Here is a 26,958-nt window from a genome sequence, read left to right on the forward strand (position 1 = left end):
GGATTCATGATCACTGGGCTTGATTAGTGTGAATTAATGCACCCTGAAAAAGTTACACATGATGCAAAACTCAACAACTCCTTGCTTAGCAACACTGGTTGTCATGAGCATGTCATCTGAGCGTTTCTTTCTCTGCACAGACTCCCCAGTGAATACAAAGTCCTATACAAGGTCTCTGCCCTGACATTCAAAGCCTTTCATGGAATTGGGCCAAATACCCTGAGAGTTCACCTCTTACTCCATGACCAAGGCTACATTTTATTCACTGCAGCCAATAAGGGAAGGTTAATGAGTACTGGAGATGGAACTTTGACAGAAGCTGAACCTCAGTGATGGAATTCCTTTCCAGAGAATGACCGGCATGTTTAAAACCACACACAATATTCATTTTTTCCATGTACAATCCTGAAGGTTATTTAAGGTTTTACCCTCCACAAATAAGCAAGAAAGACTGAGTGCCTTATTACTATTAGTAATCCTGATCGTAACAGAGGAAAATACTAAGATACTGCTGTATTAAGGTTTTAGAGTAGCAGCCCTGTTAGTCTGTATTCACTGAATGCATCCAATGAAGTGAGCTGTAGCTCATGAAAGCTTATGCTCAAATAAATTTGTTAGTCTCTAAGGTGCCACAAGTACTCCTTTTCTTTTTGCTGTATTAAGGGCCATGTAAGTACCTAGATGGATGGGTAGATTTCACGGAGATGAATTCCAGTGAGTGATCTTTTATTTCTGTTTGTATCATGTTTTCCACATCCCTTATCATGGTCCCTCTGACCACAGTCACTACTTTTAAATTCTGCTTTAAATAAAATAGGTGCAAAACAGGCTGAGCTGGGGAAATGGCTTGCTTCTGAGGGACCCACATATGGTTTTCTCTAGCTGTTGTTGAGAATTAGTCAATTAACACAGTGACGCCAAAAAATAAAATAAAATGTGGGACGTCCATGATGACTAGATGACTTCAAAAGCTTTTCCTGACACCAGCTAAATGCTCTGTGCTTATCACCTTGAACACAAATTGACAATCTTCTTATAATTAAATGTCAAAATATTACGTGTTTATTTACTTCATCGTGATTCATAATCATTTATTAGTGCTAGGTTGGGGTACCATTACTTATGTGAGTGAACACTTACACAAATAGTCCCCTTGACTTCAATATAGTTAAATTCAATGTGTATAAGAGCACAACAGCCTGGCTCTTAAGACATTAACCTGGCAGAAATGTGTCGATTCTGACAAAATTTCCCCTTGAAAGAAAAATTGATTAAAAAAAAAAACTGTTTCAATTCTGTTTCAACCTTTTGAGGAGGGAATGTTTCACTTTTCCATTTCAAAATGACTTGTCATTTCAATTTGTAAATTTTATTTTACATAATAGTCAAAATTAGAACAAAATGTTTTGATTTTATTGAAACAAAATATTTTATTTTACCTGAAATGAAACATGTTGATTGACCTGAAGTGAATTATTTTTGAAATTTTGTTTCACAGAAAACTTTCAAAATATTTTGTTTGTTCGTTCTATTTTGGAATGGAAATTTTTTTGAAATGGAGGATTTTCTAGTGAAATGAAAAATCCAGTTCTTGCACATCTGTACACATTGTTCTTGAGAGATAATGAGGTAAATATAACATTTTAGGTAAAAATGGGGTCAGGTCCTGACTGAAGTCGTAACTGGGCCTGGGTAAGGACTTCAAGATTTGGTCCATACTGCCTAGAATGAGTTTTTATGGAAACTCCAGCAGTTGAATGATGAGATTTTTTTGTGTGCATGTAGAGTACTGCAGTGTGCTTATTTCTAGCACTCCAGATGATATTAAAAGTAAATCCTATTAAAATGATTACAGAAAATCTCTTTGGGCTCAAATGCATACTTGAAATTAAGCTATGGAACATCAGCATACATGGTGGTTGTTCACAGTGGGACAAATTAAAACATACTACAGAGTTAGAAAGCAAATATGAAATAAACCTACGATGGACTAAGCACTTGTCTTGTTGGAGATAAGATGAGTGAGGTAATATCTTTTATTAGACTAACTTCAGCTGGTGAGAGAGACAAGCTTTCGAGCCACCCAGATCTCTTTTTGTAGCTTGAAAGCTTGTCTCTCTCCAACGTAAATTGGTCCAAATAAAAGACATTACCTCACCCACCTTGTGTTTCTAATATCCTGGGACCAACATGGCTACAACTGCTTGTCTCATGTGGACACTCAGGAAAATTAATCCAAATTAACTAAAGGTATGAATTTAAATAGATTAGCTAAACTGCATTAAAACTTGGTGTAGACACTCTAATTCAGAATTTAAGTGGTCTTCATTTGGTCAAGTTCAGTGGTTCTCAAACTTTTTTTTCGCAGACCACTTGAAAAATGCTGAGGGTCTCGGTGGACCACTTAATGATCTTTCCAAATGTTTGTACCATTAGCTAACTATTGTAAAGCGCTTTGGATAAAAGCGCTATATAAAAAAATCTTAATAATAATTAAAGTTTTTTTGTTCTACAAATAAAAGCACACAACTCACATTTTAATAGCAGTAGTCTTACCTTTCTAATGTGATGGATGTGCCCTCTCCCCCCTGCCCTGGCAGCCCCTGAGCTGGGGCTGGGAAGGAGGGGGGGTTCTCCCTGCCACAGAGCTGAGGCTGGGAAGGAGGGCCGTCTCTCCCCAGCAGTCGCAGCCCTGGACCTGGGGAAAGTCACCTCTTTCTCAGGCCACCGCAGCCCTGCATGTCTCAAATTCCCCCCACCCGCCTTCTGACCCCACTGCCCCTCCCACCTATCCCCTCTTCCCCCACCCAAGGCCACCACCTCACCATACGTATGTGTCTTCTCCAGGGTCCAGGCACCTAATTAGTGGAGCCATGCCTGCACGGCTCCACTAATTAAGTGGGTAGCCCTTCATTCTCTTGTGTGTGGCTGCCCAGATGCACACCTTAGAGGGAACTATTGCGGACCACCTGAATGGAGCTTGGACCACAGTTTGAGAACCTCTGGTCTAGTTTAATTCACAAATTTCATTCACTTTGGGGCTTAATGCAGTTTAGACAAGCCCTTCGTCTTTCAGATGGTTTCTGAACAATGGTTTAGACTGATCGACTCCTACAGATTCCTGACATGGCATTGTAAGGATTTTCAATTCAGAACTGTTGATAAATAGCCCCAACTTTTACCTTAAAGTAGATTGTATTATATATTTTAGACACTTGGGGTCTGGGCATAGGCACTGACTCCATGGGTGCTCCGGGGCTGGAGCACCCATGGGGAAGAATTAGTGGGTGCTCTGCACCCAGTGGCAGCCAAACTCCACTCCGCTCCACCCCCTGAGTGCGCCACCTCCCTGCTCCTTCGCCTACCTCCCATCCCAGCGCTTCCTGCCCGGCTGCCGCCAAACACTGTTTGGCGGCATTCTGGGAGGGAGTGGGAGGAGCAGGAACATGGAATGCCCAGGGGAGGAGGCGGGGAAGAGGTGGGGCCGGGGGGGGATTTGGGGAAGGAGTTGGAATAGGGACAGGAAGGGGCAGAGTTAGGGCGGGGCAGGGATGGGATGGGCAGGGCAGGGGTGGAGCCTCATGGAAGGGGTGGGGTGGAGTGGGGGCATGGCTGGGGGCAGAGGTGGGTTGAGCACCCACCAGTAGGAGCAGAAGTCGGCACCTATGGGTCTGGGCAGGTAGGTCTTATGCACAGGAAGCTCCTACTGATGTTTTGAAGCCATTGGGAGATTTGCCGAAGTCCAAACACCATTTAATTTTATATAGCCCATTTAAAATGTGCACTGAAGACTGATACTCAGCTCGTGTAAATTGGTGTAGCTCTGATAGAGCTATTTTGACTTACACCTGCTGAGAATCTGGCCCTGTTGATTTATTATGGAGATGGATCTGCAGTGCAAATTTCAGATCCAGATGCTGATCCAAACTTCCCCAAAATTCAAGTGGTATTCAAATCCAGGTACTTGGAGGAGGCCTTTTTCTTCTAATTTTAGTTTTGCCATCACTTCAAGGGGACCAGGGTTCTGTCTTGGTTTACCAAATATTAAAACTCTATTTAAATAACATTTAAGAGCATTTACTGCCCTTGATCTATAAGTCCAACGTCTGTTGATGCCAGTGGAGGTTACTGGCATGCATTGAGGGCAATATCACTTCAGACAGTTTTAGTTCTGTTGATTTTGCAATATGACTCGTTACAGAATCAGGTTTTTCCTCACTGTGAGGAACAAGCATTATTTTGTGGATGAATTTGCCCAGATTCAAATTTAGCTATGTCTGTCTTGAGGGGGATTAGTGCATGGTCTTTGCTGCCTGAGTTTTGTCTGCGCTCATTCACAGAAGTTCTGGAGGAGTTTGGGAAACTTTGAGTCACAACCTGTGATTAGGAATTCAGTCCCCCCTTGACTGGCTAAAGCCCACAGAGACATTTGCCCATTTTTTGTGGTGATTGTCACTCCCTCCCTTTGTGAGAGCAGAGTGCTAGGGATTCTTATTGAGGCACTGGTGAGGCCTCTGCTCTCTTGAAGCTGATGATCTTGCCAATTATCAGTCTTAGCAAACTCTTCCATTTGTGAGGGGAGGGAGATGTGGAGAAGGTTGTATCAGAGTAGCCAGCTCAGGTAACTAGAATCCTTAGAGTGACAATCTCGTTACAGACCTGGGAATGGGACAGGAACCACACTGGTAGCATTGGTAGATAATCTCCTTGACCCATGGATGAAGAAAACATGTCCACAATTGATTCTTCTGGATTTATAAGCTATTTTGGGTACCCTTGAGCATGAGATGTTGACTTATCAGTGGTCTCTAACTGGAACAAATGGAGCTGTGTGATTGTGACTCTGCTGATTTTTATATGGATGATTCCAGAGGGTGGTTTGAGGCGACTCTTCTAAGCCAAGTGAACTTGCATATGGTGTATAGCAGGGTTCTGTCTTCTCTCACAACATATGTATGTAGCATCTGGAGGGGAAGTAAGAAGGCATGGGCTGCAGTGCATCTAGTATGCTGCGGGCACTCAACTCTGTTTTGTCTGACCCTGCTGGTGTGGCAGAATGAATGACTCCATATCTGCGTGAGACTGGAGAAGGGTGCCGAAGGAGCTGTTCTAGGTTCACTTTCAATAAAATCAAGGTGGTTGTGATAGACTAGGAGATGGAAGAAGAATATCGGTACCCTGAATGAAGGAGTCTGACCACTCATTGGGAATCAGCTTAATAGGTGAGGCGCCTCATTAGATCTGAGGCTGCTATTAGAGGAGTATAGAATCATAGAATATCAGGGTTGGAAGGGACCTCAGGAGGTCATCTAGTCCAATCCCCTGCTCAAAGCAGGACCAATCCCCAACTAAATCATCCAAGCCAGGGCTTTGTCAAGCCTGACCTTAAAAACCTCAAAGGAAGGAGATTCCACCACCTCCCTAGGTAAAGCATTCCAGTGTTTCACCACCCTCCTAGTGAAAAAGTTTTTCCTAATATCCAACCTAAACCTCCCCCACTGCAACGTGAGACAATTACTCCTCGTTCTGTCATCTGCTACCACTGAGAATAGTCTAGATCCATCCTCTTTGGAACCCTCTTTCAGGTAGTTGAAAGCAGCTATCAAATCCCCCCTCATTCTTCTCTTCCGCAGACTAAACAACCCCTGTTCCCTCAGCCTCTCCTCATAAGTCATGTTTTCCAGTCCCCTCATCATTTTTGTTGCCCTCCACTGGACGCTTTCCAATTTTTCCACATCCTTCTTGTAGTGTGGGGCTCAAAACTGGACACTGTACTCCAGATGAGGCCTCACCAATGTCGAATAGAAGGGAACGATCACGTCCCTCGATCTGCTGGCAATGCCCCTACATATACATCCCAAAATGCCATTGGCCTTCCTGGCAACAAGGGCACACTGTTGACTCATATCCAGCTTCTCGTCCACTGTAACCCCGAGGTCCTTTTCTGCAGAACTGCTGCCTAGCCATTTGGTCCCTAGTCTGTAGCGGTACATGGGATTCTTCCGTCCTAAGTGCAGGACTCTGCACTTGTCCTTGTTGAACCTCATCAGATTTCTTTTGGCCCAAATCCTCTAATTTGTCTAGGTCCCTCTGTATCTTATCCCTACCCTCCAGCATATCTACCTCTCCTCCCAGTTGAGTGTCATCTGCAAACTTGCTGAGGGTGCAATCCACACCATCCTCCGGATCATTAATGAAGATATTGAACAAAACCAGCCCCAGGACCGACCCTTGGGGCACTCCGCTTGATACCGGCTGCCAACTAGACATGGAGCCATTGATCCCTACCCGTTGAGCCCGACGATCTAGCCAACTTTCTATTCACCTTATAGTCCATTCATCCAGCCCATACTTCTTTAACTTGCTGGCAAGAATACTGTGGGAGACGATGTCAAAAGCTTTGCTAAAGTCAAGGAATAACACGTCCACTGCTTTCACCTCATCCACACAGCCAGTTATCTCATCATAGAAGGCAATTAGATTAGTCAGGCATGACTTGCCCTTGGTGTATCCATGCTGATTGTTCCTGATCACTTTCCTCTCATCTAAGTGCTTCAGAATTGATTCCTTGAGGATCTGCTCCATGATTTTTCCAGGGACTGAAGTGAGGCTGACTGGCCTATAGTTCCCTGGTAGTATGCAGCAGCTGATGCCAGCAAGGAGTTGTCCAATATGGGCCTGGTCCGGAACTTACTGAGGAAGTCAGTGTGAGTCCTATCATTAACTTCAGTGGGATTTGGATGAAGCCCTGTTTTGTTTGGGAAAGCAAGTACTACATGGGTCTCACTAGCATCATCCATGCCTAGCCTAGACAGCAGGTTGAGAACACTCAGAATCTGAAGTAGGTGGGGTGGGATTCAAGCACATCTGCATGGTTTCAATTATGAGCCATCCACACGAACAGGTGAGTTTGTAAATGAAAAATCTTTTTTAAATATAGCATCACACCATGTTTATTATCTGAATATGCGTTCCTAAGATTTGCATTAGCACAGTTTTGTTGCAATTAACACACATTAATTCACTATGTAGAGGTTGGGGTTGTTCCTTTCATTTCACAAGTATAATTTGCACATATTAAATAATATAAATGCAGGAGAGGTCTGAAAAACTCAAAATTAATTTTAAATCATGAAATGAAGCAAAAGTACATTTGGTCCATTTAAATAGCATTAATGGTCAGACCTAACAGACTAAAGCCAAGAATTGTCCGAATGACGACTGTTATACCTACAGATGGTCAAAAAGTGTGTTGTGCCCCCCAGCCTCCCATGGAAAATTTCAACAACAACAAATTTTTTTATGTTGTTAGCAAAAAATGCAAATCCAAAATATTTTAGTTTAAAATCAAAATATTTCAACTCTGAAATGCCTCCCTACTTCAGGGAGCTTTAGTGCAGGATCACATGCTCCTATTTTTGTGTAAAGGCTGGGCTCCCTGGCTGATGTACCATGATCTTCCATCTGAGTGCAGAGAGATGGTACAACAGGCCAGGGAGTCCAGCTTTGGTTTGTTTAAGTCTGACCATTAATGTTGTTTAAATGGACTAAATGTACTTTTGCTTCATTTCATGGCAGTCCCAGGGCCATGGCGCACCATCATCACAGAAGATGAAGTCCGGCTCGTGAGCCCTGCCAGTAGAAAAATAAGGACACGAAGTACCCAAACTACAACTCCCATGATGCACTGCAGTGGCATTTCAGAATCAAAATATTTTGTTTTTTAACTGAAATATTTTGCTTTCCATTCAAAACCTGAAATTTTTCTGGTCTTCAGGTACTCAGTTTTTCAATGAAAATAACATTTTCCATGGAAAGCAGACACTTTTCACAAAAAAAAGTTTTGTTTAATCTAAAACTCAATTTTACATCAACAATGGTTTTGATGTGAAATTTTGCACCAGCCCTAGTTACAACTGTCCTCATCACATGTATCATTTTACCTTTTCTTCACGCTAGTGCAAGTCTAACTGTAGTTATAGGGAAAATTACTAAAAATATTCACAGCACCTTATTACTAAGAAGAACTGCTCCTTATCTGCCTTTTGAGACATAACTTCCTACTCCATTGACAACAAGTATTTAATAATACAGAGCAAGTTATGTTCAACTTTACACTGTGCATCATCAACACAACTGCCAGGTGAAATCTGCTTCCCAAATTTTAATTGTCGATGATATGTGAAGCAGAAATAATTAAACTTGATTTCTCATATAGGTTGCGGTCAGAGTTGTGACAGTTGCTAAAAAAAAATGCTCTAACTTGTAATTTACACAAATATGGTAGGGAGGCACTAGATGAAAAATATGTAAAGAACCCCAAGAAGTAATTTCTGATTGATTACATTTCTAACCTCAGCCATAATGTCATTCTTACATTTGAATTTTCTCATTTTTGGCAGATTCATGTCAGATCTTGAGGGCTATATTTTATTGATCTAATTTATTTATTGTCATTTATAATATTGAAAAAGATCCCATCCAGCACTTTGAGCTCACTAGTGATAACTTCTCAATAGGTAAAATATCATTAATGACAGTTACTAAAAACAGCCTGCCCAATAATACCACCCTAATGACATAAAAATAAATAAATTAAATACCTCCAACTTCATACTACACCAACAATTACCCAAACACTAAATGTTTCAGAGATACTATACTGAGTGATCTTGGCATAGGATAAGAAATAATACTTTGAATTCCATTCAGAAATACACAGGTAGCCTGTGCAGATCACAGAGCAACGGTGGTTCATGGTCACTTTATGCGCTTGAATCACACCCAATACGTGGATCAAATCCCACTCACCATGTAGATCAAACAGTAAGAGCATAATCAACATTCAAGAATGATCTAAGCTCATGAGATCTAGGTGCATTCGGTCTGCTGTGGCTACAGGCTAATGGAATGAGCATCAAAATTGTATATGCACTAATTAAATCATTTTTTTAGCCCATCAGTTTGACCGTGTCACCCCTATCTTTGCATGCCCGCACTGTCTCCCCCTTCTCTATTGCATCAAACACAAGCTCTTTGTCTTCACTTTCAGGGTCCTTTATGGCCTATCCCCACCCGACCTATCATCTCTCACTCACTATCAAGACGTTGACTCCTGCCTCCAGCTGACTGATGGTGCCAGCTCCCATCGCCCTTTTTTTTTCTTCAAATGATCATCTTCGTACTTTTTCCAGGGCTGCCTTCCATCCTTAGAAGATGCTCCCCATAGACCGCCACAAAGCTACTCAGTATCCTCCTTCAAAGTCCTCCTATAAAATGCATCAAAAAACTTAACAGTGCTTTGACTGCAGGTGTGCTGAGTCCACTGTCTACCATGCTGACCTGATATCATCTCATTGTTTCCTTGTACTTCACCATCTGTCTGCATCCATTTGCTTTTTCTTGCCTTACTCACAGATTGTAAGCTTTTTGGGGCATGGACTGTCTTTTTGTTCTGTGTCCCTAACAGAAGGAGGTCTTGGTCCACAACTAGCGCTCCTGGGCACTATGTTAATACAAATAAATAATAATAGTAATAATAATTTGCCCAGTCATGCTCTTTCAGGACCCCAAATTTGGAGACAGATTTTTAGGTACAGTAGATGCTGTCCATTAAAGGGTGTGCGTTTTTTTTCTTTCCTGACATAGTCATACTAGCTGCCAGGTTGAGCTGTAGACACTTATACTTAGAAGAAAGATGGATGCATATTACAAAAGTCTTATTGAATCTATTCTTTAAATAACAGTGGTTCCATTCTGCCCTTGGATATTCAGCATATTTTTCAATCCACGAAGAGGTAGGAGAGAGTAACTTGGTATCAGGGTTGCAATGCACCATGCAAGGACTCGCACCATCAAGCGGTGCTTTAGTCTCCCTATGGGCTGGTCTACTCTGAAAACTTACATTGGCATAGCTACAGGGGTGTGACAAATCTGTACCCCTGAAAGATGTAGCTATGCCTACCTTAGTCCCGTGTTGATAGCACTAGGTCGATGGAAGAATTCTTCCATTGAGCTAGCTATTGCCTCTTGGGGAGGTGAATTAACTACAGAGATGAAATACCCCCCTCCTGTTGCTGTAGTGAGTGTCCACGCTGAAGCACTGCAGTAATGCAGCTGTGCCAGTGGAGTATTTTAAGTGTAGCTGTACCCTATGTTCGGGGGATTTTGCCTTTACCTTTTACAGTATCTTTAAAACAATGTACATACCAGGAGTAGTAGAATCCTGTACTTTCAACTGTTGCTGCACTGGGTCTCGTCACAGGGAGTATAGCTCAGTGGTAGAGCATTTGACGGCAGATCAAGAGGTCCCTGGTTCAAATCCAGGTGCTCTCTGGGCAGTTGTTTGGCAGAGGGATAACTCAGTGGTTTGAGCATTAGCCTGCTAAACCCAGGGTTGTGAGTTCAGTCCTTGAGGGGGCCATTCTGTTTGGGGGGGAGGCATAGCTCACTGGTTTGAGCATTGGCCTGCTAAACTCAGGGTTGTGAGTTCAATCCTTGAAGGGGCCATTTAGGGATCTGCAGCAAAAATTGGGGATTGGTCCTGCTTTGAGCAGGGGGTGGGACGAGATGACCTCCTAAGGTCCCTTCAAACCCTGAGGTTCTATGATTCTTGCATCTTCAGAGAAGCTTCTTTGCCCCAGTGCCACCAAATGAGGCATGGTTTGGCCAAAACGAGTAAGTCTAATGCCCAGGAGATTAAAATCAGCATATGAACACAAGCATCTCAGGTTTACACAGGGCAGGAGGACTCACGGAGGACTGCTGATATGCTTCAGCCAAACACAAGTTGTGTTTTAGTCAAAAACAAGTGATTGGGTTCAATGCAGGAATAACTGGGTGAAATGATGCATCCGATGAAGTGAGCTGTAGCTCACGAAAGCTTATGCTCAAATAAATTGGTTAGTCTCTAAGGTGCCACAAGTACTCCTTTTCTTTTTGCGAATACAGACTAACACGGCTGTTACTCTGAAACCTGGGTGAAATGAATGGCCTGTGATATACCACAAGTCAGGCTAGATGATCTAATGGTCCCATCTGGCCTTAAACTCTAGGGATCTATATGGCTTTCCTTTCAATGCCAGTGGGCACCAGAGTGAAACCGATGAAGACATTCATGATGGCTACATTTGTAAACGGACTCCCCTGGGATTAGAGCTAGCTGTTTGAAGCCACTATGAATAAACTCATAGTGCCTCATAGAGCAAGGTTCATTAACAAGTGTGTAGCATTAACTGTAATGACAACTTTCACGTGGCCCAGTGTTAAAGCCATCCTCTCTGAGCCTTTATCCAACGAGGAGGTGGTTTTATTTTTAAAAGTACGTCTCTTAGGTCCATTAGTCTGATCAAATCTGGCTGAACAAATTGTCAGGTTTTTTTTTAAATGTGTTTGTGGCTCAATATGCAGCACGGGCAAGATACTGTATGTGACTTTTTCCGCGTGCACAAGGATTTGGGGGAAACCAGATGATCTGTTAAGGTTGCTATGGCAACCAGATTTACACAGAGGAGCTGCCATGTCAATGACTTCATTAGGAATAATGCGACTTGTCAAATAAAATAAACAAAAACTGCTTAAAACTCTGTGTCAGTGGAGGGGAAGTTAAGTTTCTGAACAAAAGGAATAATAACCAATGTATTTGGAAGGCTTTAGAAAGATGATAGTAAAGTCAGAGGAGGTATGGCAGAGAATTTAAACAATTTGCAGAAAAGTTAATAGGAATTCATGAGGAGAAAGACATTAATTCTAACTGGTTGAAATTATTTTAATTGAAAAGTGGGATTTTTTTGAAAAAAAATATTTGATGGGGGGAAATTCCAAATGAAACATTTAAAAAACAAGATATTTTTTATCTGAATTTTTTTTTTCAAAATTGTTGGAAAATTCTCTGAATTTTTTTTTACTGTTTTCACCCTTCCCCCACACATACTGGAAAAGATGTTGGGGAGAAGGGGAAAACAATTTCCCTTATTTACTTTTTTCTACTGGAAAAGTATTTTTAAGTTTTGAAAACTGAAAGAAACTTACTTTATTAAACTTTTACTCCCCTCCCCCTGAAGCTTTCCAGTTGAAAAAAGAGACAACAGAACAGAGAACATGAGTTTTTCCCACTTTTTCTCATTTTTTAAAACATTTTTTCCACTACAATATTGTGGGTTTTTTTCTTTTATGCTAGAGAGAGAGCTTTTCTTAGTTTTACTTTTTTCACACTTTTCCATTGGGATAAAAAAGACGGAAATAGTAATAAAATAAAGTGTGGGACTGGGGAAACTGAAAATTTGAAACAATTTTTCACAATGAAATTAATTTTTTTTGAACTTTTTCATTGAAAAACAGGAGGGAAAGTGAAATTCGTTGAATGAAATGGAAACTGTTAATTTTCTTTTGAAAATGTTTTTCAAAAAAACCCACAAAATTTTGTCCAGCTCTAGTTTTGCTCTGGTAACTATTTCCTCTCCTTTTTGATTAATAATAATATCTGGCATGTTATATGCAGTGTCCCAGTTCCAGGAAACTTACCATAGATTCACTGTGAAAGAAAGCAAATGGTTTTCCATAGGCCATCTGTTACTGACAGTGAGGAGACTGGTAATGTATGTGCATTACTTTGAAGTGAGAAATTACATATTCCTTAAAGACCTGTTTCAAAATTCAGTGACATCAGGGAATCTTCCCATAGACTTTGGTGGACTTTGGATCAGGCTCCATGTGGAAAATGCTTTCAATATTATTGAGAACCAGGATAACCTCACTCGCCAATTTTGTTTAAAGTGGTTTGATGCGGGTTATGTAAATGTACACAAATATTATACACAAACACATACTTACATGAATAAATAATAGCATTGGATGATAAATATTTTAGGGAGGTTGTTTGGTATCTATCAGATGGAATAGAGAAGATGAATACACTCTGCTCCAGTGAGAATGAGACCCATAGTCCTCATAAGATTAAAGAAAATACTCAAACATTAGATTCAACAAACTGTAGGGAGTGAAATTCTCTTGGGAAAGATAATCAGTTCTGTAAAACCAAACTTAAAGTGTACAGAAAGCCACTCTGCAAAATCAATCAGAGTTAATAGGTTAGTCTAAAACTCATCTAATATGCAGCTAATAACAGAAAAGCCCTGAGAACATCCAGGGCTCTGAAGACTTGTTAACAAGTATATTGTTGTCCTTTGCTTCACAGTGACTTTGAGGCTCCATTCTGCAGGGCTAGATCTTGTGAACATTTCTTATTCATGGGAGAATCCAGTGTGACTATTTGCATTAGTGAGAACTACATACACGAGTAAGATTTATAGGATTGAGCCATTGATGTTTAGATGCACAAATCACATAAAATGTAATCCAGATCCTAACTGCATACACACTAATTTAAAATGTAATTCCCTCACAACAAGGGAAATTAATGGAACCCCGGCCAGCTTCTAATGCCTCATCACATCTGAGAGTTATCTAAGATTCACATAAAGGCAAATATGCAGGTAGAGGGGAAACAATAATTAAATAGCTATAACTTGGCTTTATACATTTAAACACAGATAATTTAAATTATTCTAGTGCATATATGTGTAATCATATTGTGACTTGAACAAAGACAATAGTGATTTAGCATCTTTCTTGGATGGCAGGTGCAATGGGACTACGATATAATTCCAAGTCTGGAAGATTAAGCATGTTCTTTAACGGAGAAACTTTGACAGTTATTGCTAAATTCTAGTGAGATCCCATACTTAAATATTAAAACCTGTTGGACCAGATCCTGAAGTCTTTATAATGGCATATATCTCATTGACTCCAAAGAGCTTTTAGGATTTGGCTTATTTATTTGTGGTTAAAATCCCCCAAAACCCAGTTTCATCCATGTTTGCCTTGCTCTAAGAAAAATATGGTCCTCCCTATGGGAGATATATTGTTTGAACATAGGGTGTTAGTCAGTGGGACTTAAAATTCACTGAAGGGCTTTGACATTGGAACAAACATGGAAAAAGTTAACTCTGAACAAGGAAAACCTCACACCACCTCAGATGTTCTTCATTTGCTAATTATAGTTGTATTTGGATGAGATGTTTCCCTCTCAATACACAAGTTCTCCTTCTGGTTAATCCTGAAGTCAGAGTCCTCTAGTTGAGACATCACAGTCTTGCCATGGAAGCAGTTGTGATGTCCATAATTCAGCACACTGGGCCAGATTCATCCTGGCATCTTGACTTTGACTTTGTCCCAATGAGCATAACTTCCCTACAGGATCAAGTGGGAGGAGTGAGTCACTTTTAAGGGAGCAAACCATTTTCACATGCCAACAGCAGCAAAAAAGGTAAAAAAAAAATATTATGTAAAAACCAGAGGAAGATAAAAATATGTGTTTGTAGGTGTGACTTTTTTTCCTCAGTGTCAAAGCCCGTCTTTACGACACTCAGACAGTAAAGCCTCCAACTGAAAGTGCATAAAGTTGGACAGTTTTCAATTTCTTTTTAAGCAGATGCAGTCTATTTCACAGAGATGTATGATAGCAGTTTGTAGTCCATAACTTCCAATCTTCCACCAGACCAACACCTTGAGCCAGATTCTGGTGTAAACCAGAAGTAGCTCTGCTGATGTCAATATAATTAAACCGGTGTAAATAAGATCAAAATAAGGCTCCTTATATTCCCACAGTATTTCATTTGGATTACTCACATGGCTAAAATTGTACATGGATCAAAGTGTTTTCAATATTGTGGCCTTAAGATAGAACACCCTCATGATGAGGAAAATTAATAGAACGAAACTAAAATATGAGGAAGAAAATGCACCAGTAAAAGGGACAGGGATAAACCAGTCCACAAACCATGGAACATCCAGGAATTTCCAAATTGTCCATGTTTTCTTGGATGCTCCCTGATTCAAGGATTGCGGCTGTTCTGTGATAGAGACCGACACTGGATTCAGCAGGGGATTAGCTCAATTGCCACTGCTCTGCAAAGGAAACCATGTGGCCTAATAAGGGGGAACTCATGCTAGGTGACCAGGAGCTTTGTGGTCGACTGGCCAGCAGGGAGAGACGTCTCTGCCAGGCTTGTGGAAACGTTGCTGCTAAGGGAGAGGGAGCAAAGGTGGAGAGGGGGCAAATTGGGGCACAGTGCAGATACCGGGAAGAGAAATAAGTAAGCAAAGAGAGAGCGCAGAATTGCAAACGGAAGGAAAGAGATTAGAAGGGGTTCACCAGAAATAAGCAGGGACTTAAAGAATAGTTAAGGAGCGATATAACGAAAACATTTAAACCAGAGGGAGAAGACAACAAGAACACCACCCCCAACAGGAAGCAGGTGTAGTTTTGATGTTATGTTATTTTGGCCAAACTGTGGGGCATCAGTCTGCTACTGTGCCAGCTGCGCACATCATGGGTAGCAGGGCAGGAGGGGACACAGGATCCACACAGCTGCTATATCGCTTCCCAAACAGGTGGGTGGTGCAGGGTGGACAGAGCAGCACCCCTGGCCATCCATCAGGGAGCGTGCGCTGGGCTGGGGCCTGCACTTGCACAGCAAACTCTGTCCCTGAAGCAGCAGGAGGACCGGGAAGATGATTATGTTTTAGGCTGCTCCAGAGTCAACACAGCAAACGTGCTGCCCCTAACGCAGGGCTTGTGGCAAAGCCACAAGAGGCCTCTATTATTCCAGTTATTCTGTCTGCTGAAATGAAGCACCATTTTACACACATTGAAAACGTGGCCTCACTTATTTTGGAGAGAATTTTCCCTCCATGTCGGCTGGTGAGCACTCTGTGAAGTGTGGAGAGGGAGAAGGGCAAGTTGCCCATTAATTGCCTCCTGCTCGGCCTCTGGGCACACAGGTTTGCATAATTCAAAAGCAGCTTTTTGTGTGTGTTGTCCAGCTATTTTCACTCCATGGCGCAGTGCACTTTGAGTGCCTATAAATATCTGTTCATAAATTTAAAATCTTCCTCCCTGCAACAGCTTCACGGGGCATGGCATGTTTTTCACCTGAGTTTTCCAAGGGACAGCTGCTGTATATTCAGTCTGTCAGGCAATCAAAGAGGTATTCAATTACAAACGTATAGTCATTAAATATGAAATACAGGGGTCAGAACGAAATGAGGCAGTCACGTTTTGATCAAACAGCAGCTTTGCAATACCGTATTATTCATAATGCTATTTTGATCCCCAGGACACTCATTAGAATGATATTTAACAATAGCGGCATGAGTTGGTCATGTCACTTTGTGCTACTAACAGACATGCCAAATCAGTCCAGTTGCTTACCCTTTCATCTTTTTTCTTTTTCTTTTCTGCCTGCCTGCCTACCTACCGTGAAGTCCTGTCTCTGAGAAAAGTGAGACCGATTCTGATCAGTTACCACGGTGTAAATCTGATTGTGTTACTTGGTATCACTTCAGATTTTCAGTGGGGTAGTTAGAAATTCGGTTCCATGGGTCAAACCTTATCTCATGTAAATGTACACAGCTCCATTGCCTTCAATGGAGCTGCACCCAGCTGAGGATCTGGTCCAGTATGTCTAAATAATGAGGCAATTGGAGAGATTAACTGATGGCCTCTGACTCGAGGTCCCAGGGTAAGTGAACAGTGGCTCTGATTCTGCTTTCACACTAATGTAATTCCATTCTCTTCAGTGAAATCGCTGCTAACTTACAGTGGAATCAGTTGCAGGGTCTCTTTTCTGGAATACTGAACAGGAAGAGTGACAGGTAATCAGATGGAAGAACAGTGCAGGTCAGAGGCTGGGAGTGAGATGGGGTTTAGCAGGATCTTTCCTTTGAGAAGAGATGAATGAAGATGTGTGTGGCCTCAGGACATCTGGGTTTGAGTGGAACAAAGTGGGGTAACCTGCTTTGTTACAGTAGAGGGAGCAATTTTTGGTTTGGCTGAAAATAGTTTTATATGCATCCCTTGTAGTATCAAATTTTTACATCTATTTAATATAGGTTTTTATGGTGTGCATAGAAAATGCACAAATACATTTGTGGTCCTGCCATCTTGAGGTTAGTTTTTAAATAGAACATCAGTTGTCATTAGCAAATTGACTATGGAATGCCAAATAAATACCAGAGGAGGCTTAAAGGTCTTGGCATAATACATGCATTCCTGAGTACCTTAAAATCTTGTAAAATGTAGAAGATTTTATTGGGTAGTGTCTAATTTTATAGCAGATGAACCCTGGCCAGTATCTACCACTGTGGTCAGATATAAATAATTCTCATTTACACTAAAATCCCTTTGCATTGCTCTGGCAGGCGTAAGTATACTAAAAGGTCTCTTTACACTGCAAGATCCATGTAACAGGGTCTTAGTATAAATGAAAACCAGGCCCGGTTATATCTTGGGATTTTGTCATGGGATGGGTGAATAATTTCTTAAGATACAAAATAGTATTTTACAATAGTGAGTGCTGAAATAAGAAACTGATTTGATCTTTTTGTGGAAAAATTCTAAGAACTCCTTTTCCTGCACTGAACGCTACATGCAGTTTTGCTTACTGAAGAGATGGAAAATGTGCTCATTTTTTTGCATCCATTACCGTATGTGATTATCGATCATTTTATAAGATAACGATGGGCAAAGCTTCAGAGAAGCTGTCAAGCCAAATGACATTTCAACATCTATCATACTTAGATCAATAACAGGATGAAGGAAAGAGTCTATGGTGTTATAATCACAGCTGGGTACAATTAATTCAGTTTTAAAATCGGAGAAAATTACAGTGGTAAAAACATTTGAAAAAATCGGTCTTACCGTCCTTTTTATATGGATATTCTGGTAGGAGAGGTAAATGTAATTGATTCAAAGACTATAAATCTGAAAGGGAACGTTGTGATCCTCCAGCCCATTGGTTCTCAGCCCACGGCTCCTGGGCAGTTTGCGGCCCAATCAGCACACAGCTGCGGCCCATGTGGCATCCTCAGGGCCATCCATACAGGTAGTATTGGCTGTGGCCCACAATGGTAAATAGGTTGAGAACCACTGAGTCTGACCTCCTGTATAACACAGGCCATAGGATTTCTCTGATCTCTAAAGCCAGGTCCAAACTCTCGTATAGTTTGCAATATTTATTTTCTCCCCATATTTTTCCTTTTCTGCATCTGTTATAGCAAGTGCCTGGTAATTAATAGCTAACGCATGACGCCACTCTGAAAAGTAGTATTTTCTTATTAGGTGCATTTGAAAATCCCAGTGAGCACCCATTTGTGTCTTTAGATGCCTAAATACCTTTAAGAGTCTGGCCCTTTGTAAAAATATCCCCCATCTTCTCAAGAGACCTCCTCATTGTGTGTATTCAAAATCACGTCTTGACTTTACTTTAGTGACAAATATAAAGTTTCCCGCAGAGTGAACAAAATGAAGATGGCATAAGCAGCAGGTTCTATTCCAGTTTGTACATCAAAAGAACTATTGGCTAAATTCCAGTCATGCCTGTGGACCGCCACTGAAAGCAGTGGAATTGCACAGGTGTCACTCTGGGTCTAATTTGCCTTGTAGAACCTGTCTACCCCTATTCAGCAGTGCACTTAAGCATTAACTTTCATGGGACTTACGGATGTGATTTAAGTTAATCACGTGCTTTGCTGAAGCGAAGCCCCGGTGCTGCTGAGTGAGATAGAAAGAATTTAACTCCCCTCTCAGAGCACAGGTTGAGTTTGCAGGGCTGGCAGTTAGAGAAAAACCTATTTTTAACTTGTAAATGGAGACCAGTGAGATATAATAAACCTGAAACTCCATTAAACTATGTTTGCAGTTACTTTACAAAGCTGATCTATTCTTTAATGCATTTTGATATTAACTCCAAAACCAAACTGGGAGCATTTTAATATTAACTTTATTAAGCACATTAATCTTATTTCCCTCTAAAAAACACCCAGATAATTAAGTGCAAAAACTGCTTGTGTAGAGTTCAGGCTGAATAATTCAAATAGAAAAATTAGGAACAGAAAAATAAAAGCAATATTATTGTGACTGCATTGCATATCACAGGTATTTTGTGGCACATATTTTACAAATGAAACAGTGTTATATATGTTTTTTCTTATGTCCCGGGGCATACGTGCCCTATGTTGTATGAAGATTACTGTAGTCAATTGTCTGACTGTCACAAAATCTGTTCTTATCTTATTAACTGTATTTTGATATAAAATTGGACAATTAATTTAAGAAGGAAAGACAGAATAAGCAAGTTTAGATGATACACTAGAAAGAATGGCAAATTGAAAAATTGAAAACAAAATTAGCTGATCGAAACAGATTAACTCCATTTAATATAAACAACCTTGTTTTTTAGCATGGATAGAAAATGAGAGTCTTAAAACTGGGAGCTGGAAATACTATTCTGTACATTCAAATCCAGGTCCGGTAGTTTAAAGGTGTGTTTACAAATTTCGCATTGTATTTTAAGAGGCACAAAGATCAGGTGGTGGTTGTCAGTATGAGAGTGATATTTAGGTATTTTGGCTAAAGTGACTGCCTGCTATCCAGCGTTCATCTTATTTTGACAGGAACTCTGTGTCCATGTAGAAAATTTGCCAAGGAAAAATTGTAATAAAAAGAAATAATAATCAGCCCAAACCCCGTAACAAGCTGTTAGCCTGTCTCACACTGATACTGACTGCTGCCAAATTTACTCATGGAGCCCCTTTATGTCAACAATCACTCTTGACCCACTGTGAGTTTCCACGTTTCCATACAATAGCGTGGTAGATCCTTTGTGTCTTGAGCTTATTACAGATGACATTTTTGACATAGTGAGGCATACAGTGGAAGAAACATGGCATGATTTTAATCCACAGACGTCAGCATTGGCCAGTAACAATGCTGAAGACAGCATATCGTGGAGAAGTAGGTTCTCCAGTCTTTGATGGGGAAAGGAAAGAGACAGGTTTACGGAAAGAGTAGTGGAGATTGTTTGACAGGTGCAATTTAGACTTTTGCATAAAAAGAGGAGGAGGGAGAAAGGGGGATTAAAAAGAACGAGTATCAAGAATGATAATCAAAATGGAGAAAATGACAAATGAGAGAGGGAGCAAAGTGCTACGGGTGCATTGTTGGCTGACATTCACGGTGAACATTATCTCTGATGAACTCTGGCTATCCTCCGAATCTCTTCATTCTTTCTCCACTATGTCCAATTTCTTTAGCAAAACAGTTGTACTGTAATTAGCATTTACCACTGCATGGAGTGTTATGCAGCATGTCAAGTGAGGAAGCGGAGAGTTGGTAGAAAAGTCATGGATTTCTGGACAGGCATAGAGTTTTTGCATAGAATATTTCTCGGTTCTTTATTTTACTAATTAACGCATTTATTATTGCATTTATCAAATGTGCCCTATCCACATTGTGTCAGGATGCATGAATATAACATACACATACTTGCCTTTAACAAAGACCAATAATAACCCCATCCCCCACCCAAACACACTAGCTAGCAATCTGAATCGCTTTTGGGTACATGTATAGTGCAAGAGCATCTTAGTTTGAAACAAAATGACAGGGTCTTAAATTTATTATCTCATTGCTCTTATTAAAAATGGCCCAACTATCACCATTTAAAAATTAGGTAATGTGCAAGTGCGGCAGAATATTTCCATATATTTTTGAGGATTTATGCGTAAAGGCGGCTGAATGCCTAATTGTGCTTAGACTTGTCAGGCTCCAAAGCAGCTGTTCCAATCTGTTGTGCAAAGAATATGCTTTATAAAAAAAAAGTATGTATAAATATCATCAATTTACTACAGGCATTCTTCATTACACAATAGGCCCAGATCCTACAGTGCCTTTTAGACAAAGATCCTGTTGACACCAATGGGAGTCTTGCCTATGTAATTGTTACCCTTATTTAACGTTTATTTTACGGTAGTGTCTAGAGCAGTGGTTCTTCTTCAAGAGATGTCCCTGGGGGTCTCCACTCCAGGTGCTCCATTCTAGGTGTTGGTGCACCCCTGTGCCTTCGCTCAGAGATTTTTACATCAGTACTTGCATGGGCCACCTATGCACGGTGCCTGCCTCATGCACCAAATGTGCTTCAATAACGTGCGCATGGCCCAGGCTCTTCAGTTCCTTTTCTACCATCCCCAGCCTGAGACGGAGCTCAGCAGTCTCGCTCAATTATTTCTTGCTTTAGATAGATAGTTGTTTATACAGTTTATCTAGGTTTTTTTAGTCAGATAAGTTTCATTTCCCCATTCTTCTATTAAATTTTTTTTCCTTCCCAGTTTTTTTCTGTCAGTTAGAGTTTATACTACGCCTGTTTCGCCAGGTTTTGAGGGATACACTATGTGCAGAGAGGCCATCCCGGTCTCTGATGGCCAGTCTCCATGTGTTCGCTGTTTGGGGAAGTCCCAAGTTTAATTCTAATGGAGAAGTCCCTCAGACTTGCCTCTGACCCAGGTCAGGAGTCCTACTTGAGACAGAGCCCTCCTAAGTCCGCTAAGGACAAGAAAACAACAAAAAACTGGCCAGCTTCATCACCTCACAGAGACCAGACAGCATCCAAACAGCCTCTGACCAGGTCTATCTTGTTGGTGCCGACTGTGCCGCTGCTCAGCACATATGACACTCCAGGCACCTCTGGCACTGTCTGTACGCCAACCGCTGCCGGTACGCGCCACTCCGGTGCCGAGGCTCCGGGCTTAAAGTTGCCCGCCTCTTCTAGTACGGCACCGCACAGCGCCGCAAAGGACTCGGTGCCGACTCAGCTGAGCCTGCCCGTGCCACACAAGTACAGTTGTTGTCCCAGCACTGACACCTCAATCATCCGTGACTCTGCATACGGTGCTGCACCAATCGGCACCGCCGCCGCACCCAGCGCTATATACTCCAGTTCCTTCTATCTCAGCACCACAATGTATTCATTCCAGTGATTTGGTAATCTCGCCAATTCCAGATTCCCCATTATTGGTACCAATCTTTCACCAGGATAGTCGGCATGGCACCGACAGCTATCCACTCTCCCCTCTCACTTTTCTACTGATGAGAATGACAAAGTACAGGCAGTTTTTTCACCATACCTTTCCTCCCCCTTTCACACTTCTGGTAGCATGGGAGACCAAGGTCCTTATAGTCCAGGGACTTACCACTCTGGTATGGACGCCCATGGATGGGACCACCCATGCCCTTCCCCAGAAAATGGCATTATTGGAACCCATGGGGGTCCTGCAGCAGGCACCACAGTAGCCGGTACAGCCCATGCAGAGGCCACATTAGATCTCCTCCTATATCCGTCCACACTTCCGCGACGGATGGCCAGGAGCAACCTGTAATGGTGCACTCAGACAAGGACGCACCTGAACCCTCTCCAAATAATAACAATTCACCCACCTCACCAGAAGAGGCTATTATGCCCCCACTCCCAACAACAACGGATGATTCTACTCATGTTCAGAAGAGCGGCTAATGAGCTCAAGATCACTCTGGAGGAGGTGTCGGACACTCAGCATGAGCTGACTGACATATTACAATCTTCGGCCTCATCCAAGATTGCCTTACCTATTAATGGAGCCATTATGGGCCCTGCCAAAAATATCTGGCACCCCCCAATCTGCAAAAGGGCAGACTGGAAATACTATGTCCCCTGCCGGGGCTCACAATTCCTTTTCACGCACCCACCACCAAATTCACTGGTGGTAGAAGCAGCCAACCAAAAGAACAAATGGCAGCATTTCTGGTCCACTCCCTCTGACAAGGACAACAAAAGAATGGACCTACTCAGGCACAAAGTTTATGCATCATCCACGCTACAATTTAGAGTGGCAAACTACACGGCCCTACTGGCCAAATATGATCACAGAAATTATGGGAAACTCATGGACTTTATTAATGACATCCCAGAGGACAAGAGACAACAGTTCAAAGCAGTAGTCTCTGAAGGGCAGAATATTTCCCTCATGGCACTGCAGGCTGCCCTCAATGCTGTGGACACAGCTGCCAGGTCTGTGATGGCCATAGTGATGCATCGGGCTTCATGATTTACCTTTTCTTCTTTCCCACGTGAGATAGAAAACACCGTGGAGGATCTCCCCTTCGATGGCAAGAAGTTATTTGCAGCAAAAACCAATGAGGTGCTGCACACCATGAAGGATTCCAGAGCGACGCTCAGATCCCTAGGCATCCATACACCGGCAGCTAGAAGAAGACAATACAGGTATCAGCCTTAACAACGCCCATGATACCTGGCCTACACACAACAGCAACAGAGGCCATAAGACCACCAGCAGAAACACCACCAAAGACCCAGCCATCAGCGACGATGCCCCACAACGTCGGTACCGTCCCAACCCCCTCAATTTAATAAGCAGATCTGAAGCCTTGGTCAAGGGTATAGAAGACCTCCCACCCACTCCAGCACTTATACTTCCCATCCAACCTTTTGGTCACCGTTTACTCCCATTCTACCACAACTAGCGAGCCATCACTACAGACAGATGGGCCCTAGAGGTCATCCAGTTGGGCTATTCCATCCCCTTCCTGTCCATACCCTCTCCCACCCCGTCCTTCTTCAGGCACCCCTTTCGTGACCACTTGCTGCATCAAGAGGTGCAACATCTTCTACAAATAGGAGCAATCGAGATGGTGCCTGATCAGGGAAAGGAGTTTTATTCCCACTACTTTTTGACAGAAAAGAAAAGTGAGGGATGGCGACCCATCCTCAACCTCAGGTGACTCAACAAGTTCATCAAAAAGCAAAAATTCAAAATGGTTACCCTCACAACCATAATTCCAGCGCTGGAGCAGGGAGATTGGTTTTCAGCTCTCGACCTGCGGGATGCTTATTTTCATGTAAGTATACACCCCGCCCACAAGCGTTTTCTCAGATTTGTTAAGGACTCAAATCGCTACCAATACAGGATTCTGCCCTTTGGCCTCTCAACAGCACCCAGCGTCTTTTTCAAGATTCTCGTGGTGGCAACGGTGCACCTACAGAAAAAAGGAGTCAAAATTTTTCCTTACCTGGGTGATTGCCTGCTCAAGGCACAGACTCTCAGGGAGGACATCCAAGCCACACAGATGACCATCGACTGCTTCCAGAGTTTGGGCCAACAAATAAACAAAAAGAAATCCACATTAACTCCTGCTCAGTGACTAGAGTTCATAGGTGCTCACCTCAATTCCATAACCAGACTGCACCTCTCCCATCTGACAGATTCAACACCATAAAGAATCTTGTCGCCAAGTTTCAAAACAGCCCACAGGTCACTGTCCGCAACTGTCTGCAACTTCTCAGATATATGGCCTCTTGCACTTTTGTGGTCACGAATGCACGCCTCTACATGCAATGCCTGCAGGGTTGGATGACCACTGTCTACAGACCGAATGTGCGTGGCCTAAACAGAATTCTGTCCATACCTACCAAAGTCAAGGACTCACTCACATGGTGGACTCTTCCACACAACCTCTGCTCCGGGGTCCCGTTTGTGCAGGAGTCCCCCTCTGTTATAATTATCATGGATGCTTCTCTCACGGGCTGGGGAGCACACATGGCACACCACACCACTCAAGGACTCTGGTCCCTGGTAGAAGCCTCACTGCACATAAATCTTTTAGAGCTTCTAGCGGTCTGCAACACCTGCATCCAATTTCTCCCGCACATCTCCAGAACCAGCACATCAGGATCATGACCGACAACATCAACTGCATGTTTTATATAAACAGACAAGGGGAAGCTTGATCCCACTCACTCTGCACAGAGGCTAAAAAACTTTGGAATTGGTGCCTCCAACACAATATGCAAATTTCAGCTTCCTACCTGGTTCACTAAACACCACTGTGGACAAGCTCAGCAGATCTTTTCCCCTAGATCACGAATGGGAGATAAACGATACCATCCTACACAACATATTCAAAATATGGGGCTACCCGCAACTGGATCTTTTTGAAACCACGACCAACAAAAAATGCCCGGAATTCTGTTCCAGAGCGGGTCTAGGAAAGCACTCGATGGGAGACACATTCATCATTAAATGGAATGACAATTTCCTATACACATTCCCCCCGATACCACTTCTTTACAGGGTATTACAAAAAACACAAGTGGAGAGGGCCAGGATCATACTAATAGTCCCTACATGGTCCAGACAGGCGTGGTACCAATTTTTAATGACGATGTCAGTTTGCCAGTCGATTCCACTTCCCCCTTCTGAACCTATTATCACAACGCAGGGGTCAGCTACACCACCCCAATGTAATGATGCTGTACCTCAAAGCATGGCTCCTCAATGGTTCTCTAATGAGGAACTAGACTGCTCTGAACAGGTACAAAGAGTACTATTACATAGCAGAATACAATCTGCACCTACCACCTATCTCCATAAATGGACTAGGTTTGCTCATTGGTGCTCCACCAAGCAAACCGCTCCTGCTTCCACCCCTCTTTCACTAATACTAGACTATCTTTTAGAACTTGTACTATCTGGGCTCTCCTTTAGCTCCATAAAGGTACATCTAGCAGCAATTACGGTGTTTCACAGTAAGACAAGGGCCTCCAGGCCCTATACCCAGACATTAAACCACCCACTCAACCCTGGGATCTACACTTGGTCCTCCCATGCTGCTTGTGCCATCCATTTGAGCTGCTTGCAACATGCTCCCTCCTACATCTATCCATGAAAACTACATTTTTAGTTGCCATTACATCTGCCAGACATGTAGGAGAACTTGGAGCGCTTATGGCTGACCCACCGTACACTATATTTTTTAAGGACAAAGTCACGCTCCGAATGCATCCCAAATTTCTCCCGAAGGTGCATTCCTCCTTCCACCTCAATGAACCTATCCATCTTCCAACCTTCTTTCCTAAACTGCATGCAAACACTTTTGAATCAGCAATGCACACACTCGACATGCACAGAGCATTGTCCTTTTATTTGGATAGGACTAAGCCCCTTAGGGCTCCCCTAAACTTTTCATTTCAGTCGCAGAACAATCCAGAGGCAAATCCATCTCTACCCAGAGATTATCCAGTTGGATAGCAGACTGCATCTGCCTGCGCTACCAACTAAAGAAGATGAATCCTCCAACTTCTGTTCGAGCACACTCCACCAGATCCGTGTCAACCTCTGTGGCATTCTTATGTAACATTCCCCTCACAGATATTTGCAAAGCCGCCACCTGGGCTTCAGAGCACACCTTTGCTAAACGTTATGCTCTTACTCAGGGACCCCTGACTGACATTTGAATCGGCTGAGCTGTGCTGTCTACAGCTTTCTTACCAGATCTGAAGTCCCTACCTTCTTAAGAGGTACTGCTTTTCAGTCACCTGGAGTGGAGCCCCCACAGGGACATCTCTCAAAGAAGAAGAGGAGGTTACTCATCTGTGCAGTAAGATGAGTGTCCCTGTGGGTGCACCACTACCTACCCTCCTCTCCTCCACTTCGGAGTTTGGAGCAGTCTCCGTTGTAGAGAAGGAACTGAGGATCCGGGCCATGTGCAAGCATTATTGAGGCACATTCGGCACGTGAGGCAGGCACCGCGTGTGTGCGGCCCGTGTGAGTACTACTGTAAAAATCTCTGAGCGAAGGCCCAGGGGCACACCAACACCTGGAGTGGAGCACTCACAGGGACATCTCTGGAAGCACTTCAGTTACTGCACAGGTGAATAACCTCCTCTTCTCAAACTTATTTGATTGCGCCCCCCTTCTTTGTGTCTGTAGTACTCTATCCCCCCTCCTGCCACACAGGAACAGATAATGATAAAAAAAAATCAACATGCAACTCTCACTAGATATTAAAAACAGTAAAGCATTGATTCAAACAGAGCCAATGATCCATTATAATAAGAACAAAAGGAAAACTATGATTGTGGTCAATGCTTACAATTAAACATGTACATCGCATCATAGCAAATGCATTAACGGACAGACGGTAACGACTTTTTATAATGCTATGCAAGTTTAACAGACATCCGTCAAAACCCACAGTGCCATCTAGAGTCAAATGCGCAGCGCCCC

The 26,958-nt window shown here is 42.5% G+C and overlaps 1 protein-coding gene and 1 non-coding gene across 2 annotated transcripts in view; both read left to right on the forward strand.

The window, feature by feature from the left end:
* KCNH5 (potassium voltage-gated channel subfamily H member 5) overlaps positions 1-26,958 on the forward strand; it is a 238,882-nt gene that overhangs the window by 118,813 nt on the left and 93,111 nt on the right. The window lies entirely within an intron of this gene.
* On the forward strand, positions 10,264-10,335 carry TRNAC-GCA (transfer RNA cysteine (anticodon GCA)). Its single transcript has one exon. It is a non-coding gene; the product is annotated as a tRNA-Cys (tRNA).

This window comes from Natator depressus, chromosome 6, assembly GCF_965152275.1.
Source record: "Natator depressus isolate rNatDep1 chromosome 6, rNatDep2.hap1, whole genome shotgun sequence".
In the NCBI taxonomy this organism is placed as follows: Eukaryota; Metazoa; Chordata; order Testudines; family Cheloniidae; genus Natator; species Natator depressus.